The sequence below is a fragment of the Panthera pardus genome, unplaced genomic scaffold (genome assembly GCF_024362965.1).
Source record: "Panthera pardus isolate Hobbes unplaced genomic scaffold, ASM2436296v1 HiC_scaffold_24, whole genome shotgun sequence".
Classification (NCBI taxonomy): domain Eukaryota; kingdom Metazoa; phylum Chordata; class Mammalia; order Carnivora; family Felidae; genus Panthera; species Panthera pardus.
This window is the reverse complement of record NW_026526810.1, coordinates 60002138-60024599: the sequence shown is the minus strand read 5'-3', so window position 1 is coordinate 60024599 and position 22462 is coordinate 60002138. Positions and strand designations below refer to the sequence as shown.

The following is a 22462-nucleotide window of genomic DNA, read 5'->3' as shown; positions in this document are numbered from 1 at the left end:
ATTCTTAAATTTTTTATTTTATTTTTTTATTTAAAAAATTTTTTTTTAACATTTATTTATTTTTGAGACAGAGAGAGACAGAACATGAAGGGGGGAGGGTCAGAGAGAGAGGGAGACACAGAATCTGAAACAGGCTCCAGGCTCTGAGCTGTCAGCACAAAGCCCGACGCAGGGCTCGAACTCATGGACTGTGAGATTATGACCTGAGCCGAAGTCGGACGCCAAAACGACTGGGCCACCCAGGCGCTCCCAATTTTTTTTTTTAAATAATTTAGTACCTTCTTATGACTGATGCCTTTGACTTCCAATGTTTAACAATGGTTGAGTGAGAACTGGCCTATACTTTATTTTCTCCTGAGCCAAAAGATGTTGCCTTGTAAAGGAGAAGAGAACATCTCAGTCACAAACTTCATAAAGAAGATCGCCTGACTGGTGATTATAAATAAACTTTCAGCATCTTGTGTCCAGGAATATGCGTGTGATACTATTTCAGGTCTTTTTTACTGATCATTTAATGCTGCCTCTAAATTTAATGCCTATTGCCTTTTCTCCAGAAAGCAGTTTTTGCTGATGATAATGATGATGGTCATTAGGGCCTTGGAGACTTTTAAAAGGATCTAAGGATGAATGAATAAATAAAATCCATGATGACTCATTCTGCACCCAGTGCCATTAGCTGAACACACATGGGCCTAGCTCCTCCCTCACAAAACTGCACTATTTAAATACATGTTAAATTTCTTTTTCAAACAGAATGAATATAATTTATTCAAAGAATGGACTGTCAGCAATCAAATAGGCATGTTGCAGAAAGGAAATACATTTTACCAGGTTGATTTTTTTTTTCTTTAAAACTAGTCCTTGTAGAAAAACCACCAGATTCTGTCAGGCTCTATGCTTATTCCTTCCCTCGTAAATGAAAGGAGCTTATTCTTTGCTACATTTTCATTGCCTTCTTTAGTTTATGTTTTAAATGTGTTAAAGAATGTCAAGTTGAATTTCCTTCTAGTATTGCTTTAGGTTAAGTGGGGAAAAAAATAGGATACTGCGATCTTAGAGCATCATCTTTTACATTATTAAATTATTACAGATGAACTAATATTTTATATTCATATTCATAAAAAATGTGAATGCACAGACTCTGACCCTTAATACTAGCATACAGGTACAAAGAGATATTCCAGAATTATTTTTATAAAGACATATGTAGTATCTCCCTAAAAGTAAAGTTGTCACAAGGTGGTATGGTATGGCCATGATGGTGCCTTTTATTTCACAAAAGATTAAATGATAGAAAATACCAAGGCTGCAAAAAGATTTGTTGATGCTCATTAGGCACTGAGTTTATTAGTAGAGTTTCTGTTTTTCCCTTTAGGAGCCAGTTTCAAAGCCACTGACAGGCTTCCTAGTGACATGGGAAAGTAGTTCTTTATCTAGTTCTCATATACCTGTTCTTCTCTTCTTGCAGCAGTCAGTGGAGCAGTGAAAAGGACATTGAACCTGAACTCAGATAACACGGATTCTATGCATAACTATCCACTCAAGGGTCAGGTGACTGATCACTGGATGGTGGCCAGAGTCGCCTGTGGCTTGCTCTCTTCCTCATAATATAAAGAAAAGAGCACCACAGGGTCGGTGTGACACAATTGTCATAATTCTGTTTAGTCTGCAACAAAAATAATCACCAACAGCCCCAAAGAGAAGTAAGCTTTAGAAAGGTTCTGGCTTTAGACAGATTCAGTATATTAAAATTTGTATTTAAATTAAAAGATAGGGGAGCCTGGGTGGCTCCGTCAGTTAAGCGTCAGACTCTTGGTTTCAGCTCAGGTCATGATCTCAGGGTTTTGTGGGTTGGAGCTTCACGTCAGGCTCCGTGCTGAGAGAGTGGAGCCTGCTTGGGATTCTCTGTCTCCCTTGGTCTCTGCCTCTCTCTTACTCACGCTGTCTCAGTCTCTCTCAAAATAAATAAATAAACTAAAAAAAATAAACTAAAAGATAGATGAGGAGGTATTCACTTTACTTTAGAAATATCTGATACAAGAAATGATGCACTTTAAAAGCTCACTTCCATAAAATGTTCAAAGCACAATTCAATTTGCAAATATTGGATTAAAATGCACCTATGGCAAGGCCTGAGGCACAACTGCATTTTAAAACCCACTGAGGGGCTTTGTACACCATTTAGGCTAATACGATAAGGAAGAGTACTTCAGATCGGGATTGATTGTTCTGAATCAAATTCTGTCTGTCCTATTTTCATGAGGCTGGCCCAATGAGAACCAAAACTTTCATCTGCCTGTGACAGGCGAGAACTCCCCATGGCTGTTCGGGCTGGAAATGAGCCAGTTGCCAGGCTTTGAGTTTGGACTCTTGAGCACGACTTGCTGCATGAAAATGAAATGTGCCTTTTGGTTCACTTGGCACGTTTGCCAAACCCCTTGCTTTGGTAGCCAGCCACAAGGTGATAGATACTAAGTGCACACTGGTGCATTTCTCTTTCGGGAGGATGAACCAAAGCCCTTTTGGTAAAATGCTTTTGGAACATGAGCGGCAGAGCTCCCCTTTGAGTCAGAGCTGGTTTGGGGAGTGAGGTTTTGACTCTCGCTGATGTGTGTGTGTGTACCGTGGAGTCAGATTTACAGTGGGTGGGTCTGAGCACTGCAGGGCATCTCCGAAGCGTGGTGTTTATGGTACTGTGTACACAAAACTTATTCACAATATGTATGTATAAATGTCTAATGCGTGCAACATGGCTTAGAATATAATAAAGAGGGTTATACGGTTGAAAAAAAATAAATTGCTTTAAAAAACTTTTTTTAAGTTTGTTTATTTATGTTGAGAGAGGTGGGGGGAGAGAGAATCCCAAGCAGGCTCTGTGCTGTCATCAAAGAGCCCGATGTGGGGCTCGATCTCACAAACCTTGAGACCATGACCTGAGCCAAGATCAAGAGCTGGACGATTAACCCACTTAGCCATCCAAGGGCCCCCCCCCCCCTCCAGTAAATTTCTTTAAACACTTTCAATCACTCATAGGGTAGTGAAGGTTCACACAAAGGGTATAAGACAAGCGAGGTGAGCAGCAGAAATGGTGGACTCCTGTCTCCCACTCTCTCGCCGAGTGGATGGGGGCAAAGCCTCCTGCACTGCTCAGGTTATTCTACTTCTCTCTCTGACAGGCACAGATGATGTGATTCCACAGTCTGTACTTCCTGTCAGCTTTCTAATAGCAACCTTACCTGCCTGTAGTACTTTGGCATGAATGCTGTCTTTTCTATAGAATCTTCTAAAACACAGGGGTGCGGTTTGGCTGTCTTCAGAGACTTCTTGCTTCTAGAAGCATAGCCATAAGGTCTTCTAGTGTCCTGTTTAAATCAGGTGCGGAAATAGACAGCGATGTCCACCTTTAAGGAAATGGAAATTGAGGTACTTGATGCAGAACTGGATGCCACCACTTCACACTCAATTTGAAAACCCTCAGTATTGTCTTCAAAGCAAAATACTTCCTTCTAAATGGTTCGTCCACCACTGCAATGATGTGCCACTCAATTACAGCATCTCTGGGGAGATGGGGAACTGCCGCTACCACCAGGATATGACCTGTGTCATTGGAATTGCCATGACACTTGTGTTCTTCCCAGAATAAAAGAACACAAGCAGGATGTAACGTCAGAATGGATCTTCTAGGATTTCAGAAACTTTATTAGGTTTACGTATGCATACTTCAGTAAATTTTTAGCAAATTAAATAATTATGTAATAAATGGAAATTGGTTGAAATACAGGGGATATATGAGGTGTTTCAGTTTACCAGCTCGTAATTAATTAATAGGCATTGCTCATAATTACCAATATAAGTTATGAACCTTTTTTTTTAAAAAAAAATTTTAACGTTTATTAATTCTTGAGAGACAGAGAGACAGAGCATGAATGTGGGAGATGCAGAGTGAGAAAGGGAGACACAGAATCCAAAGCAGGCTCCAGTCTCCGAGCTGTCAGCACAGAACCTGACGCGGGGCTCAAACTCATGAACTGTGAGATCATGACTTGAGCCAAAGTCGGATGCTTAACTGACTGAGCCACAGAGGTGCCCCAAGTTATGAACATTTTAATGTACTTGTGCGATCTGAATAGTTTTTGCAACTTCACTTTAATGTCTTCAGTAGAACAAGAGAGAAAAGGTAAGAAAAAAATTATGCTTAGAAACATATGTGAGCATATATATTCAATCCAACTTGTTACTTCAGTATGTCACCCAACGTGAATGCGAACATATTGAAGTGTATTTATCTATGTAGATACATATAACTCAAAAAGGTACAGCACATCATCTGTGCTGACTTAGTTGGTGGTGTCATGCTTTTCACTGACTATACCAGTTCAGGGTCATGACAATAATTTAACTCTTAGAAACAAGTGCTTTTTGTATACCTTTACATTTCAAAAAGACTCTTATGAGGAAAGAAGAATATTTTTATATTGAACAATGAGATTTGTTTTGTATGTAAGGAAAGTATGCTCATAATTACTATGTAGGTATTTAGATTTGTTTCATCCATTTGTAATGGATTTGTGTACATCTAGTCTGAGACTACAGGGAGGAGTCCAAAAATAAAGTTACCACTTTCCCTACCAAACACATCTTCCTCATCTTAGGAAATGGCATTTATCCACTTGGTTTCCCCAGGCTGGAGAACTGCACCTCATCCTTGTCTCTGTGTCTTCCTTAGGAACTTCTCCCAATGTCATTCCAAGTAGCCACTAAGTCTTGTCATCTCTAACCCCTTAAAATCACTTAAATAGGGGCGCCTGGGTAGCGCAGTCGGTTAAGCGTCCGACTTCAGCCAGGTCACGATCTCGCGGTCCGTGAGTTCGAGCCCCGCGTCAGGCTCTGGGCTGATGGCTCAGAGCCTGGAGCCTGTTTCCGATTCTGTGTCTCCCTCTCTCTCTGCCCCTCCCCCGTTCATGCTCTGTCTCTCTCTGTCCCAAAAATAAATAAAAAATGTTGAAAAAAAAAATTAAAAAAAAAAAATCACTTAAATAGGCCCATTCTTTCTGCCTCTTTACGTTTACCTTAATTTAGGCCACTGTCATTTATGTTGCTTAGATTTCTGTGAAGCCTCCTAATGGTTCTCCTTACTCATTTTCAGTCTTCTTTTTCAATCCATTTGCCACACTTCAGCTAATGTCATTTCTTTCTAAAATATATCTGCCTTTTTTTTTTTTTAAGACTCTGCATGATTAATATTATTACTTAGTGGCTTTTGATCTAACATTTAAGTTCCTTAGTGTGGCCTACAAGGCCCTTCAGGATCTGGCCTTATTTATCTCAATCAACTGTGCATGCCCCACCCCTCATTCCTGGGACCATCTACAATTAACAGCTGTTCATCCAACTCTGTATTCCGACTTAATCTTTGGAATTCTCTGCTCCCTTGATACAGAAGGCCTTGCTTCAACTCTGCCTGGCTTAATCATTCCAGGACGTTAGACCTCTCTTTCACTGGGAAGGTCTTTGCTGAATTTCCCACAGTCTCTTAAATGCACTGCATGAGGCCCAATCATATCTCTTCAACATCCAACAAATATCTGTTAGGTGTCTGCTGTGTGCCCAGTAATAGTTTGGGAGGTAGGTGAGGTTGCTGATCAGAAGCAGAAAAAGATCCTTGCCTCCACGAGCTTTCATTCTTCCAGCGTTAGCATGGCAACCTATCTCACTATCTTCCTGACTCTCTTGCTTACTAGATGAAGGAGGGCTCTCCTGAAGTTTTTGTATTATTCTGATTAGCACAGTGTCCAATCAGTAAATGTTTAAAGACATGAATAGACTAGCAAGCGTGAAACAAAGAAATGTCAATATATTTCCTTTATCTAGGTCAATATAATTATTCTGAAGCCAAAATAATAGTTCAGAAGTAAAAGAACCTGACTTTTTACATGACATGGGAATTTCATGAATAGACACAGAAACATGTCTTCAAAATTACATGTAACCCTTTCTTTCCCTTAACTTGGTTTTAATCAAGCCTATCTATCACCTCTTTTAATGTCTAGGCCAATCTGCTCATTTTCTGACCAACAGAGTCTATAACAGAGTCTCTAAGAATCTGTCTGAAAGACAAAAACACCGACTAGTCTTCTGAAACAGAAGAATAAACTGAACAATAGTATTAAATATATGCTTTCAATGGGCCTGAGATTACTTGAGGGAAAGATATTTTTCTTGCAAACCTAAAACAGCCACACTAAACTCTTAAGCCATCCTTCAGAATTAGAAATAAACATCTAGAAGACAAGAAAAGGGTTTTTGATGTTTTGAAGTCTCATTGATTTTTTTTCTATAGCGAAAAGGAAGACCACAGCAGTATTTTGCTTTTGATAAGAATACATCAGATGGACTTGAAAAATCAGAAGCTAATTACTTTTAAGATGATCTTAGGCATGAAAAAATTTAAGGTGACATGTAGAGTTGGCGTATCTAACATTTAGCATTCAAGTCCCATAATTCTTTTGCAAAACAAATATGATCAAAACATGATTTTTAAAAATGGTCAGGAACATGTATATTTCTTATCTGCCTTCTAAACATATGCACCTTTATTTAAACAGGTTTATATTTTCTGCTTCCTAGGTGCTTTATACTTCTATGCCTATGCTATTCTTTTTCCAAACACTGTTGGTGTGTTTTGTTTTTGTAGAGATCACGAGTCCACTTGATACTAGTGACTTATACTTTCCTCTGCTTTGTGAGTGTGGGTAATAGCCTTTTTGTATACCAATTTGCTTACACTGCAGTCTATGCTGGTAATACTGTACCTTGCCTGACCTCTGAATGGAAAAATAATAACAAGTTAAAACAGTCATTTTACCTGAAGTCGATAAGGCCATAACACTCAACCTGCTTTCAATTCACATACTCAATTTTCATCCACTCACTCTCGACTTTGAGAGGAAGGAATAATGACAGGTTACAGGCACTTTATTTCAAAATTCACTCACAAAGTTATTGACAAGCATTTTTCACAGAAACAGCTCTTCTCTCTGACCCTCGTGAGCTGTTTACATGAAAAATGCTCTTCCTTGTAGATTAATGAGAGAGTGGAACCTAATTCCATACCAAACATGTAGCAATTGCTTTAGCATCTCTGTTTTTGATATGGGAACAAAAATAGAGATAATTTGCCTCAAATTGCAGTCACTTCAGTCATAATAAAATCTCAGAGAGTACTGTTTGCTTTCAACTTTCATTAGGTGAGCTGGGGCTGTTATTAAGGCACCAACACATAAATGTTATATTAGCACTTAACAGAAGCATAGCATTCTCCTCTAGGAGATAAATTCTACCCTTGTCAATATAATTCCTTACTGAGTGCAGTAAAAGAGTTTGAAAAGATGAAATAGTGAAGCTTTGAACTAGAGGAAAAAAAATACCCTGTTCATTCAAGCTTAAAGGCCATTTTGCTGGCCCAAGGTGCTAGGGTACTGTTTAGAAAATAAGTCCCAGAGAGACTCTCTTAGGTCAAGTCAAACATTGAGACAAACTTTCAGACATGTTCTCTTTGTCTGAGGTTGTTAAGTCAGTTACTTTAAATTTCGGAATGCTTTCAGCTGGCATTTCAACTCTGTGTAGAAATATAAGAATTTAGGGCCAAGATGGAGTTCATTTCCAGAGAGTAAATGATAATCCTTATGTGTAAGCCACTGTGTATACACAGCACCCACACTTTGGGTGTTTTGTTTTGTTTTTGTTTTTGTTTGGTAAGCCTTTTCAAAATGTAAGATATTGTGTATAATCGTTGTGATATAGCTGTTGAAATTAAATCTGTGTTTATCCATACTCTTACTACTATGTGTTGTAGGTATTTTTAAAATAACTATCTCCAATTTAGGCCTAAGAAAAGTGTTGTCACCCTTAGTGAAGTGAGGAGCACGTAATCATCTAAAATTGGAAATAAAGGAAAAGGAGGGGCATCTAAAAGCTTGGTTATTGTGTTTCGTTTCCATGGTCTGTCTTTCCCAACCTTTCAGAATTCCTTATCATATAGTATTCGGCAATTTTAAGGTCTTTTAAGGAGTCCGTTGTCATTTGGATTATTTAGAAGCCTTATTGCATACAATAGACTATTTTAACTACCAAGTTGAAGCCATAGTGTTCTTCATGTGACATGTGAAATACAGAAGTGGCTACTGTCCCTCTGCATTTGTAAGACACATGATTACAGACAACAACATACAGTACACAATTATGCCTAAAAATGGCGTTGATGACTATTTGGCTTAAAGTTCTATTCATAGGGTCAAATGTATTTGTATTTGCCAATTTATGTTGCTATTCTGCAAATCTGGGAAGTCACTGCCATTCAGCCATTCCCAGAAGGTTAATGCATTTCTGTCTACCCTCCCTCATGTCCTTTTCATTCGGGTAATCCTGAGAACGGCCTGTAAATGTCCGTGGTGGCCAGCCATAAGGAGAAAAGAGGTGGTAAGTAAATTTCTGCTGAGACTTCAAAGCCATGGGTTTAATAGATGTTCATTTGTAATCAAGTTTTGAAACGGTAGTTTTGATATATAACATTTATATCAACAAGTTTCCTCTTCAACACCAAATTAAAATAACTTTCAATTCATAAATATGAAGCAATTATCTTTTCCTTATTAAACACATTTTGGGGGTAAAATGATAACTATTGAATATACCCACAATTTAATATGAAGACAAATATTTTACGTGGAAGTTTTTGGTTGGCTTCAAAACTTAGAAAGGCTTTTTTGGGCAATATATAGTTAAAAAATAAATTTAGGTCCAAGCCAGGAACTTCTCAATCATACCACCAATAGAAATTCAAATACACTTTTTAGGGAAAGTAGCAGAGGCCTACCATCTAATTGAAGCAAACGGCTAACTGCAAGCTTTTTGATATGTTACGTATTTTTGAATCCTCAGCAGGTAGCATGGTGCCTGGTACCCAGTAGGTGCTCAGTCAAGCTTTCATGCTAAAGGGCAATGTATATCAAATTCCAAAATGCTCATTCAATTTGACCCTGAAATCCTAAATTCAGAAATTTTGTCTAAGAAAATAATTAGAGATGTCCACAAAGAAAACATCTGGAGTTATACAGGATTTTTATCATAGTGTTATATGTAATAGCAAAAACTGCTAGCAATCAAAATATCCAATAATAGAGTATTAGCCAAACACATTAGGGTCTATCCTATAATGAAATTATGCAACTACGAAACTGTGTTTTGAACATTTGAGGGAAAACAAAATATGTGGGAGGAAAAGAGTTCCAAGTCTAGTAGGTATGATATTAATAAAATGCATATGTAACATGTGTGTGCAGGTTTATATACACACATATATATACACATGCATACATATCTGAATGAGACAGGACAAAATTATCTAAGAAAAAACTCCATGGGTTTTTTGCAAGCCCCTGCTAGCCTATAAAGGTAGAGGATGCTAAAATGGACCCTTTATTTACTGCGTGAAGACACAGAAAGAAGAGAGGCCAGAGCCGAGGACAGGGCCAGCTCTGTGCAGCAGGGCTAGTGATGGACAAGGAATTAAGGCAGCTGGCAATTAATAGGGAGAAGAACCCAGATGTCTAATGGGGAATTTTTATTCAGTTTTTCTGTGCAATATGCATTGTAGCCTTCTCCTTTGCCTCCTCCTGAAAACTTCAGCAAAATTTTCATTTTTCTCTTACACTTTGTTAAGGTAGGTAGGTTTGCTTTGAGGGGAAGTGACAGAGTGTTGACTCCTGCTCAGGGGCAAAATTCAAGGCTGCCTAAGGGGCCCAACCACATCTGGGATATCTTTAAAAAGAAATGAACCAAAATATTAGCTTTGGGTAGACAGAAAAGAGGGATTTTTATTCCCTGCTGTGCATGGTAATGGATTTTCCAAATTTATTTAATGAATATGCATTACTATTATAATCAGAAAAAAGTTATTTAAAAAAATAAATTGATGTCGGATGAATGAATAAATAAGTTAATAAATGAATGAATTTAAAAAGTGGTAGTCTCGAGAAAGACTTTAAAATATATTCAAAAGCAAACTCCTCTAATTTACAATTAATTTAAGAAACCTCAGAGGCTCCTTTCATTTTTGGTTACCCTCTGAAATAGGACACTTGCTTTCAGCATACACACATACACATAGTATATATATATATATATATATATATATATATATACACACACACACACACACACACACACACATATATTTATATTTCTCAATGACTTTTATAATGCCTGATTAGCCAAATAATAAATTTACCAATTTTTTTCTTGAAAAAAATTAATTTTACCCTTTCAAATCAATATTTTAGTAATACATTTTAATATATATATATTACTTGTGCCTATAATAAAGTAGGCAATGAAAGTAATTTTAAAAATTCCATTCCTGGGGCACCAGGGGGGCTCAGTCAATTCAATGTCTGACTCTTGATCTCAGCTCAGGTCATGATCTCAAGGGTTCATGAGTTCAAGCCCCACATTGGGCTCCTCGCACTGACAGTGTGGAGCCTGCTTCCAGTTCTCTCTAGCTCCCTCTCTCTCTGCCCCACCTCTACACACTCTCTCTCACAATAAATAAACTTAAAAAAAGAAAAAAAAATCCATTCCTCTATATTTTCCATTGCCTATCTAGCAAAATAGGCATGTGCATTTAAGTGACTAATGAATGTAGTTGTGTGGATGTTACTGTTCTCTCAATTGTCACTGCCAATGATCAAGATCACTGATACTAGCCAGACAACAAGTGCTTGACTCTTGGCTGCACCACTTACTGGCCGTGTGATCTCAGGGCAGGCATTTCACTTTCCCATTTCCTATTCTGTAAAATGGGGTAACACTAATTCCTGTCCCAAGGTCATCATGAGAATAATAGAGAGCATTTTTAGATTTGTTTAGATGATCATCTTTTATGTGGCATTGCCACACATATTTATGGCCATGTTTACATTGTGTTGATGCCAGCAATCATGTAAAGCACCTAACGGTTAAAGTATTCATTTGGCACCAACTTATGCAAACACGGACCCTACATCCTGCAGTTCTTGCATTCATTATTACTGCCCTCACAGTCTTCCGTCAGCTATGACTGAACTTGGCTTTGTAGTAAAAATTCACCATTAAAGATATTTTAATAGAGTAAGATTTTAGTTTCTTAACTTATGTAATAAATTGAGATTATGATTTGACATCAGGAAATTATATTGCAGTGGAGTAATGTACTACTTTAACTGTCTTACACTAACAGGGAAAGAACCTAGATGGACTAATATATAAATGATGCCCTTGTGCCAAGTAGAGGCCAAATGATATGACATTCTGCTCAGAAGAAGGTTTTACAGTGGTTCATATTGAGAAAAATAGTGGGAGAAATGAGTCACTACATGTCATGTGGTATAGCTACACCAGCCACGAAAGGGCTTATACCATAGGAGTCAGCATTTATCTGATCAGGAGATCCATTACGTGAGCCCTACTTTTCAAATATTTTTTTTTTTTGCAGCAGCAGCTCATTAGCAGTGCAGAGAAGTAAATATACAATAAGCTCTACAATTTCTTTGTTTAACAATATTTCTGTATTAATCAGTGTTAGGATCATTAAAGTGATTATCCTTCTAAATAAAGATGTATATACTTGTGACTAAAATCACAGTAATGTCACAATAGTGTGATGCTTTCAATTACAGTTGTGTCGGCCTTGTAGGTTGATTTTTCTTTCACCTTTACATTTGTTTTGGTTGTATGAGTGATAAGAGCTGTAGTTAAAGGAGTTCATAGACTGTTTTGTAATTTTACGTGTACAAGTAACGTTATACTAAAAATAATACAGACCCAAACTGGACATTTGCAAACATTTTTTCCCTTATTTTCAAGAGTAAAAGTTTGAGAAACACTGTAGTAGAGCAACCTGCTTTTCTTTGCAGAATGTTTCAAACCATATCATTACCAAAAGTAACGTGCAATTTTGGCTGAAAATCCAATACATTTGGCTTCTATTCAAGAAGCAGATAGCTTTGTGGGCTTATTACTGACAAAGTCGACAATGAGAGTGGTTGAGGATGATTCTGCAAATCTAAAGATGAGGATCCCAGTCCCCATCAATAGTATGTGCACAGATTTATGCTGACCCATGGACAATTTTCATCTGGTTATGATAAATGACATGCATTTGCAGGTTTCCATTCTTACATCTATAAAACGGACAATACCTGTATGATTATCTTGGAAGTTTAAGGTAAGGAACAAAGGAATGTGTGAAAGCAATTTAAATAGCAAATTAAATAGTCTATGGCTACCCAAATGACATCATTATTATTTCATTAAGAATAGTCTCAGGCCTATTTACCCTTTGAGTTCTTCTTGTTCTTCCTGTTTAAGTGATCAGGAATAGGTTATATGCAGTTAGGAACAGGTAGCACGTTAGTTCTTGGGCATAATAAAATGTGGTTGCTGAAACCTGATTGTTTTCAGACGTTACACATCACTAAAACTTTGGCACCTTTTAGAGAACCAAGGAAGCTTTCAAAGCAAAAACTACCATTACATCTCTTTGATAAATAGAGATCTATATATTAAAACACCAATATAAATATATATAAACAATAAATATATAAAAATTATATATATATGTATCTATATATAACACCAATATAAATATATTGGTGTAGATGCCCCATGCAAAACAGCAACTGTACCTCCTGGAGGCTGTAGCCCACGTTACAGAAAGAACGGAAGCTGAGAAACAACTCCAGAAGCTGAGAAACAACTCCAGCCTTACCACCTGAGCGTCTGCCCTTGAATTGATATTAAGTAACCATATCACTCATTATAGCCTTTAATGTCCCTTGCTGATACCTTTTAATTTTTAAACAGCCCTACTTTACAAATCATATCCTCTTTCATGTGTTCTCCCAGCTAAAGAATTAATTTTGCAAGCAAAATATCTAAACAGTAAGCATAATAAGAATGAAACAGGTTAAAGCTCATTAGCAGCAGGGAGCAGATGTAGTAAAACTCTGCCAGTTCCCGTACATTTCCTTCTCAGCGGGGACTGGGCACCAAGCTGTGAGTTAGTTCCACTGCACAATGCTTCGCTGCAGTTTCAGCAAGTGCACCTCTATTGCTTCGAGTACAAAACTAAGAATTCACTTTGAGTTTTGATTTTTCTTTGCAATAATAATGTCTAAAAGGACCCTGCAGAGCTAAAATGTAAAGTTAAGCACCAAGTGCCAGCTAATCAGGAGACTATAAAAAATGTAATTGATAGGAAAATAATTATAGATTATAAAGTCATTTTATCCTTTTAAAAATATTACCTTCTTGACAAACAGAGGCCCCAAAATTACTGCATGAAATCAGTAATTGCTCAAGTTAAACTTCCTTGAAATATCATGCCATATCTAACATTCATTAAAAATATTTGTTGCATAACTGATAAAAGAAAGCTGCATATGGATCGAAGTAATACACTGATCATGATATAAACTAAATGCAAATGAGTTCTGTTGGAAAAAACACAATCTCAAATTATTAAAATAGGAATTCTTCCTCATAGAGCAGTGTTAAAATAGATCCATCTTTTAGGAAACAGCATTATCTACCAAATTGAGGAGCCTACAGATGTGAATATTAGCAAGGTTTTACTTAAAAAATACTCTCCTAGAAAATAGAATACATTCCTGGGACTATAAGTAGTGCCTAGATGTGTCAAAAACACTGTTGGAGAGACAAATCATTAATATGAAATCACCTGCTAAGTTCTGGATGTCTAGGATAGATTGTTAGGACATATATTTTTTTTTTTCCAGAAAAGTGAAGATACATTGTAGAATCCAATTCATGGAATTTCCAATAAATAAAACTGCAACAGATCTGCATGTAACAATCAATAAATTTATCTGCATAGTCTTACAACTCTATAAATTACTCTAAAAACTGATGCCGTGTGTTTGTTTGCTGTGTTAGTGTAGATTTAGTTTTTGCAATGGATTCATTCAGCCAAGTCTGATAGACACGATGCTTTTAAAAGAATGACATTAACAGTGTTCCAGGAAAGCTACTCTAAATCTTTCAGAGAAAGAAAAAGAAACTTAGAAGTGTAATTACTGGGAGAGAGGGAACGCACATTCTGAGTGTTCGAAGCTGCTAAAATAAACTCCTAATCTTTCTTCTGAAAAGTAATAGCATTGGCTTCAAAGCCTGAAGCAGAGCTAAACCTACAAGCGGGGGCTAAACTTGCCCATTTCATGAAAATTCAAATGGTAAGGTCAAGAGGATCATTAGAGTATGAAGAAGCTGACCTAAAAAAAGTCACTTATATCTTCCTTTTTCCATTGTAAAAGGATAAGTGGGTTTCCTGACATGTCTCCTTTCATGCAAACATTTTTGAGCACCTTCACACTCAACTCCCAACAGTTGATATCAATTGGATCATGCATTTCAAAATCTGGGTTAATTCTTCAAACTCAATAGATTGTAGGTAATGTTGGAAGTCATGGCAACAGTGACCCGAGACTTGTGTATACCTTCAGGTGACACAAGACTGTGGGTCACTTTGTGGTATCAGCATTTTACTGTGCAGCTTCAATAACTAAAATCAACTGAGCTCTCTTAGCAATCGCCAGCATAGATCCTATGGACAGTTTCAGTATGGAAATATGGAACTGAAAACTTCCAGAGAATTCTGCCTTTAGGTTTTATTAGAAATTGATTAAGAATAGAACTGAATTGAAAGAGAAGACACATATGTAGAAAACGCATCTCTAATGTGGCAGGAAAACCCACCCACCAAAAAAAATTAACTAAAAAAAATTATGCTCTCTAATATTTTACAGGCTAGAAAACATGGACAGTTGCTAACATTATATCTACCTTCTGGAATAATTTTACTTGGGTTACTTGTCATCGGACTTGAAAATCAAGTGACAAGAAAAGAGTAGTAACTATAAAGTCCTTGAGAGAAACCACACCAACGGGACTGAAGGGATGCTCATCAAAACACAATTTCTGCCTACTGGTCATGTATGAGGAAGAGACAACAGCAGGGTACTGAGCACACTGGAGTAGAATGTTCTGAAGTGTGATATTTCCAAACAGGAAGGCAGAGAAATGCTTTAAATCACTACTGAAGCAGAGCCTAGAGCAATATGGAATTAACTGTGGATGACTATGACATTAGGTGAAAGAGCAGCCTAGTATGCAGCCACAAGAAATAGAATTGTTTTTAGTAAAAAAAAAAAAAAAAAAACAACAAAAAACAAAAACAAAAAACAAAAACCAAAAACCAAAAAAAACCCACTTCAGGCTGATTACTGCCTAGAAGGTAGAAGGTAGAGTTGCAAATAGTGACGAACCTTTTCAGGTAGTAGCTCCTGCCATATAAATGACAGTTTTCACATGAAAATGTCTGAGTGGAGAAAATATTAAAGATCATGGAATTATAGGGGCACCTGGGTGGTTGAGCGACTGAGTCTGACTCTTCATTTCAGCTCAGGTCATGGTCCCAGGGTCATGGGATCCCACGTTCAGCATGGAGCCTGCTTAGGATTCTCTCTCTCCCTCAGCCCCTCTCCCCTGCTCATACTCAATTTCTCTCTAAAATTAAAAACAAAAAAAAAGCATCATGGAATTATAAAACTGTAAGATGGGGCAGAGTCATAGTCCTCATCTGTTCAATCTTCCCAAGTCCTCTTTGCTCACCAGTTAGAGAGTTAGCACTTGAATCCACGTCTCTGGATGTCTGGTCTAGCCACCCACCCTACTTACAGTGCATTTTAGAAGCATCAGCTTTAAAATAAAGGTGATGCTGTTCAATTAGAAGAAAGCCTGTACCAATTCCTTTATATCTTCAAAGAAAATCTGGGGAGGGGCCAGTATACAAGATGTGAAATCTGTACACTCAAAACCTTCAAGGGATCATTAAATACGACACCTTGATGATGTCTTTGAATTTCTAATCCAGCTGTGTGATTTTTAGTCTACCACAAAGGCCTGTTTTGATCTTGAAGGTTACCTTGTCCAACCCTTTCATTTCAAGAAGTAGGAGCTCTCTTAACTCATTTCCACATAAGTAGCCCTTTCTACTCTCTCTGTAAACATATGCACTGATACTTATGGTGGGATGAATAATTTGGGCTACTAACACTTCTCCAGAGTTCCTACCACTTTGCTCCTACCAATTGAGCTGTGCATTTACAAATCATCAGTTTTCTTTATTTTGAACTTGAGTATGCTGGTTGCAATTGCTATTGACATTATGTACTTTCAATTAAGTATTGCATAATCCTGTGAAATATGGATGTGAAGCAAGGTAGTGTTGTTTCTATAAAGCTTAAGTTGAATAAACTTCACAAAAAATGAGCTGTTAATAAAAATATACTGTCAGTGTTGGTGAGGATATAGAGAAATTGGGGCTCTTTTTCACAGTTGGTAGAAATGTAAAATGGTATAGCTGCTATGAAGAACTATATGAAGGTACCTGAAAAAATTAAACATAGATGTACCACATGATACAGAAGTCCCACTTTTGGGTATTTATCCAAAAGAATTGAAACCAGGATCTCAAAGAGACTCCTGCATTTTCATGTTTTTTTTTTCTTAAAAAAAATAATTTATTGTCAAGTTGGCTAACATACAGTAGATACAGTGTATGCATTTTCATGTTCATTGCAGCATTGTTCACAATAGCCAACAACAGGTGGAAACAACCTAAGGTCCACTGATAGATTAATGGATAAATAAAATGTGTCATATACCTACAATGGAATATTATTCAGCCACAGAAAAGAAGGAAATTCAACCACGAATTAAACCTTGAAGACACCATGCTAAGTGAAATAAGCCAGTCACAGAAAAACAAATCCTGCATGATTCCACTTATATGAGGTGTCTACAGTGTCATATTCCTAGAAGCACAAAGTAGAAGGATGGTTGCCAAAGGCTGGGGAGAGGCAGGAAGTGGGAAGTTGCTGTTCAATGGGTATAAAGTTTCAGTCATGCAAGATAAAAAAGCTCTAGAGATCTGATGCATAACATTATGCTGATAGTTAACAATACTACAATGTACACTTAAACATTTGTTCAGAGAGTAGATCTTGTGGTATGTGTGCGTGGGTTTTTTTTACCACAATAAAAAAAGCTATTAATTTAGCTGCAAAAGATTAGAAAAAAAAAGTTAAAATCCAGAAATGTTTTTCACTCAGATTACTTCATAAGTGTCTTTAATTTGTTGCTCCATTTTATAGAAAAAGAAAACAGAAATTTTAGGAAATGTATTATGAGTAGGATTTATGCAACAGATATCCAACACATACAGCACATGCCAAGACCAGACTTAGGCCCTACACCAAAAGACTAGTGAATTAATGTACATTATTTGTTTTAATCAGAATGTTTTAGGGCATGTGTAGTTCATTTCTTAATGAACCCCGGATTTAAACAACTTTTTCAATCCATAGTTTAAGTATAGGTCCCGTGTCTAAGTTATTAGTTGAGATACCCAAAATTTTCACTCATAATGCATAAATGATGATTTGGGCCTAAACTTTAAAGGATATGTTTGATGATTTGCTCACTTCCACTATAACCCAGCTCTTTTATCAGTTCAGTAGATATTTCTTGAGGGTCTGCTTTGTGCTAGGTACCAAGCCTGGCATCTTACTATGTGGTATGGAGGGCGCATGAAATTTGGACTAAAACTCGGGCTCAAGGCCTGGCTCTGTAATACCCACCTCATTAAGTTGCCTAGAAGAATAAATGGTAGGCTACCTGACTCATGGAAGGTGCTCAATAAATATCAGCCTCCCCAAATATGTCATTGCATTGAATCACAATGACAAGTGACAAATAGGTACTACCATCCTTATTTTATAATTGTACAACTAATCATTTGGAGAGCCTGTATAAAAACCCAGGCCTGTCCAAAGCCTGTGCTATTTCCACGGCAAAATGCTGTTTCATTATGGTCTAATTTTGAGTAGGATTCCATTCTGGATGATTTAGCCATGTTGGGTTGCAAATGCACCGTCAATAGCTAAATGAATTAATGTAACTGTTGAACATGAAGTAGACAGAATGGCTTAGTGGCACCCATTTATAAACTGGGGAATAGCTGCCAGATGCAATGATTTAAATTTCATTAGTGTTTATGCCTAGCTGCTTTTTCGTTTTGGCGGAAGGGTGGGGGGCAATAATCACTCAGGTTGCCCAGATGCTTCTTGGGTCTGGTTCTTTTCTTGTAGTTTGATTTATTGTATTTTATAAGTTAAGAAGTAGCCATACAAAGCAATTTAAATAGACGTTTAAGAGAAAGGAATGGCAAGGGCACAGTCATACTTCTCACCAGAATTTTAACTGGTTTCCATGCACTCTGATTTCAGGAGGGCTACTGCTCTGGGATTTGGAGAAGCATGAAAAGCCTGGGGTCACTAACAAAGTACTATTGTTAGTGTTGCTATCGTCTGCCTTTCTAGTTGAAGGAGCATCAGCATGGCTGGATAGGACAGAAACAGATTCGAAAGTGAACACCAATGCCCTTTTCTTTCAGCTGGTAACTTCACAGTAGGCTTCCCAGGCAATGAGATGATCACTTCTTTGCTCTACTTCTTACTCTAAAAGTAGCATTTAAATGACTTGTCATGATTAGGTATCTTAGCATCGTGACCAGCTTTACTTCATGCTACATTTCAGGTTTTTTTCTATCACTGTTCTTATGCTGGTACCACAAAGGTACTGACTGGTCTTGGTGTCCCTTTCTCCATTTTTTTCTCATATTCCTTTTGCTTCAGAGAGTCTGTTTCACAATTTAAGAGCCAGGCAAACCCCAAACCTGGAATTATCTGCTAAACTTGGAATTATCTCTCCCTGTTTGACTTCTCCATTGCATTTGTTATGGCATTGATTATAATTTACAGTACATTTGCAAATCCCTTGAAGGAACTTTTGTAATTTTTTTTCTCAAAAAATTGTTTGAAATTTCAATGAATTTCAAGATGTATCATCAATCACTTTATAATGAAGCAAATAACAAGCAAAAATATAAATTCAGTGTAATGGGCCGTATTTCATTGTGCGCCAAAGGCATTTTACATCAAACTGACCCCTAGCTTGAGGTATATATACCTTAAAATCAACCAAGCTTCCCCTAGAGACAATGTTTTTCTTTTTGTGTTGTGTTCCAACAACCAAGTCTTTCTTTAGGTAGCATACCCAGAAGGAAGAACGAAGCATGATTCTACTAAAATGGTGATTAGAGCAACCACCATTTTTGAAGGCCTTCTCTGTATTAGGCATTGACGGTACTTGTCATTTGGAAATTCTGTGAACGCCTTCACTTTGTAAATGATAAAATTAAAAATTAGCATGGATAAGCAACTTGCATAAGATCACCAAGAAGTAGAACAGGGATATGGATCAAAGTTCATCTCAAGTCAAAGTCTGTTCTCTTCCACTATGAAGACCCTCCCTAATAGTCCCTCTCCCCGCCGCTGAGATGGGTATGACTTCTGATAAAGGTGGTGAAAATAATTTGTGTCGTTGGTTTATGCTCTGCCTTATTTTAGAAAGGATTCAAGATACAGGTGAAGCACAATCATGTTCTCTGCATAGAAGAATGGGTTTTGGGTTGTACAGCCCCAGTTTAAATCTTGGGACCCCTACTTGATAGCTGTGAGAAACCTGTTTCCTCATTAGTAAAAGGGAATAATACTACCCAACTCTTAGTGCTGTGAGAAACCTGTTTCCTCATTAAATCTTGGGGCCCCTACTTGATAGCTGGGAGAAACCTGTTTCCTCATTAATAAAAGGGAATAATACTGTCCAACTTCTAGCTGTGAGAAACCTGTTTCCTCATTAACAAAAGGGAATAATACTGCCCAACTCGTAGTAAGAACTACAGGAAGCAACAGTTACATTTCCTGGCATAGTGGCTGGTGTGAGTAGAGATCATAAATATTAGTTCCCTCTTCATTCTACCCTATCTTGTGACCATGATTTCCCTCTCTTTATGTGGCAGTCCATTTGAGAGCAAAATAGTTCTGTTGTTTTCTCCCACTGACAATTACCATCAAGTTTAACCATTATTTCCCCCATGGATGAACAACTCTAGGTGCCATCCCAAGCCTTAGAAAAGGTCTTCAGTGACCACATCCCTTTTTCTCCATAAGATGGAGCCATGTAACCTGCTTGGGATTAAGCTTGCGTGTCAATCTCTATGAGGTTCTTTGTTGCTTCTTGATGTACATTAAAATACAGTTAACTGGCGCTATTTTGTAAGACTGTTGAATTTGTACACTTATAGCAACCCTACACAATTTGTGTGCATCTGTAACATCAATATCATTCATTTATTTATTTACAGAGCATTTTTGAAGTATTTGCCAGGCACCATGCCAAGAACGTATGTGTTGATAAGAAATGAACATAAGGCAGGCAAGGTTGTTGCTTTCTAGAAACTGCCAATCTTGAAGGGGGAAGAGACAGAGGTGTAAGTTAATGCTGGGAACTCAAACTGACACGTGCTATATTGAATTATATTAAAAGATCTAATAGATCAAAGAGAAGATTTCACACCTTTGTAACGCTAAATTCTTATCTTCTATCTCAAAAATAATATTAATAACAAAGATAAAGATAATGTATGTGTTGAGAAAATAAATTTACAATATCTATGAGTAATATCTGAATAGTAAACTATTTTCATTAAATAGTATCATTGAAATATATTTTTTTCAGGGGCTCCCGTGTGGCTCAGTTTGTTAAGCGTCCAACTCTGGATTTCAGCTCAGGTCATGATCTCATGGTTTGTGAGACTGAGCCCTGTATTGGGCTCTGCACTGACAGTGTGGAGTCTTCTTGGGATGCTTTCTCTTCCTCTCTGTCTGCTCCTTCCCTGCTCACACACGTGTGTACACGCTCTCCTTCTCTCTCTCAAAATAAATAAATAAACATTAAAAAAACCTTTTTCAAACCTTTACCCTTTGTAAGAATGATGCAAACACAGAGAAATTCGGACACTCACTAAATCTGGCTTCGCTAAATGATCCTAACTTAATGAAAAAAAGAACTTTTCATTTAACATTAAAAAGGGATTTTTCATTTAACAAAGAAAATCATACCAACAGACATGCAAACCAAAGATGAATTAACAATATTTGAGTACTGTTTAACTCTTGCAGTTATTGCTTAATATTTTCTCAGATATATATTCAGCTTTACATTTTTCTTCTCCTTTTATTTTTGGCTTTCACTTATTAATCTAGATGGTCATGGAAATGTTCATTGGAAGTAGTGAAGGTAGTTGCATGAAATGAACAGGAGGGAAGTGTTTTAAATAAGACTCCTTTAGAGACTGTAAATACAATACAGTGTTCAAACTAAGAAATTTTAGAGTTAGAATAATACAAACAGTTTTGGTTTAGAAATCACAACTAGAGAATTAGATGGGAGTTTTTGAAATGCATCTGAGGCATTTTTTCCCACCTCATGCATGATGGACAAAACATCAAGAAAGGTTCAGTAATTAATCAGTGCCAAACCAATATGTGACTGGGACAATGACACCCACTTGTGAATAAGACTTTCAAGAAGTAAAGTCAGAACACACACAAAAAAACAGCATATCATGAATAAGATAAAACACCAAGAGGGAAGAGGAAACAAATAGACATAGCTCAAAGAAGTTCTCAGCAAATGGTGTGGCACGGTGCTTCCTTCCCATTCTCATTTTGATGTTTAGTCTTCATCAGGAGTGCTGATTATAATTGACATTTGCTCAGAGCACCTAAGATGACATGGTTCAAATGAAGACTCTGATGCCAGTCAAAGAGGATGACAAGAAAACCTTGTTAAGAATACTCATTTACTTGTTAACAGAGTTTTTCTATACACTTTTTTTATGCTGCCCTCTAGGATTCATTTTTATTTATTTCCTCCTACGATTCCATATCTTTTATGACAGTCTTCTCAGTCATGTTGCCCAGAAATGAAAGAGCCTGGGGTTTCCTGACATTAGTGCTTTTAAGATATGCTCTATTCCCGGGTTTTGAGCAAAAGTCAAAGGAAAAGATAATATATGAGTACAGGGTGACCTGAAGCTTGACAAAGGATCTCCCTCTTTCTAGAGAGCGAGAATACCTCTTCCTCATTAGGAATAAAAGCCCAGAAGCCACGAGCTGACATCAGCCCCTGCAACCCCAGGCTTCCTCAGGTTGTCAAAGTACACAATAGCCCTGTAGTGTCTGAAAGCATGACAACTTCTCATACCCAGTAATAACCTATTTTTCTGGTCACCTTTGTTCTAACACGATGCACAGTATGTGTTCATGGAGTCAGATGTACCGATCAGCTATGTACCCACATATAGGATTATGAGATCTATTAATTGCAGGTCCTGTGAAAAGGGGATGATGGCCAGCACTATTTCGGGCACTGCACTAGG

At 37.3% G+C, this 22462-nt stretch overlaps 1 protein-coding gene across 4 annotated transcripts in view; it reads right to left on the bottom strand.

Moving 5' to 3' along the window:
• DPH6 (diphthamine biosynthesis 6) overlaps positions 1 to 22462 on the bottom strand; it is a 439826-nt gene that overhangs the window by 103896 nt on the left and 313468 nt on the right. Inside the window, exons 13-14 of one of the 4 annotated variants that reach the window (XR_008417122.1) lie at positions 3237 to 3362; positions 1244 to 1666 (exon numbers count right to left, since the gene is read on the bottom strand). The exons of the other annotated variants lie outside the window; for them this stretch is intronic. The gene's annotated coding sequence lies outside the window, so the exon portion shown is untranslated. Of the gene's footprint in view, positions 1 to 1243; positions 1667 to 3236; positions 3363 to 22462 lie in introns of those variants that run through there. 4 annotated transcript variants of the gene reach the window in all.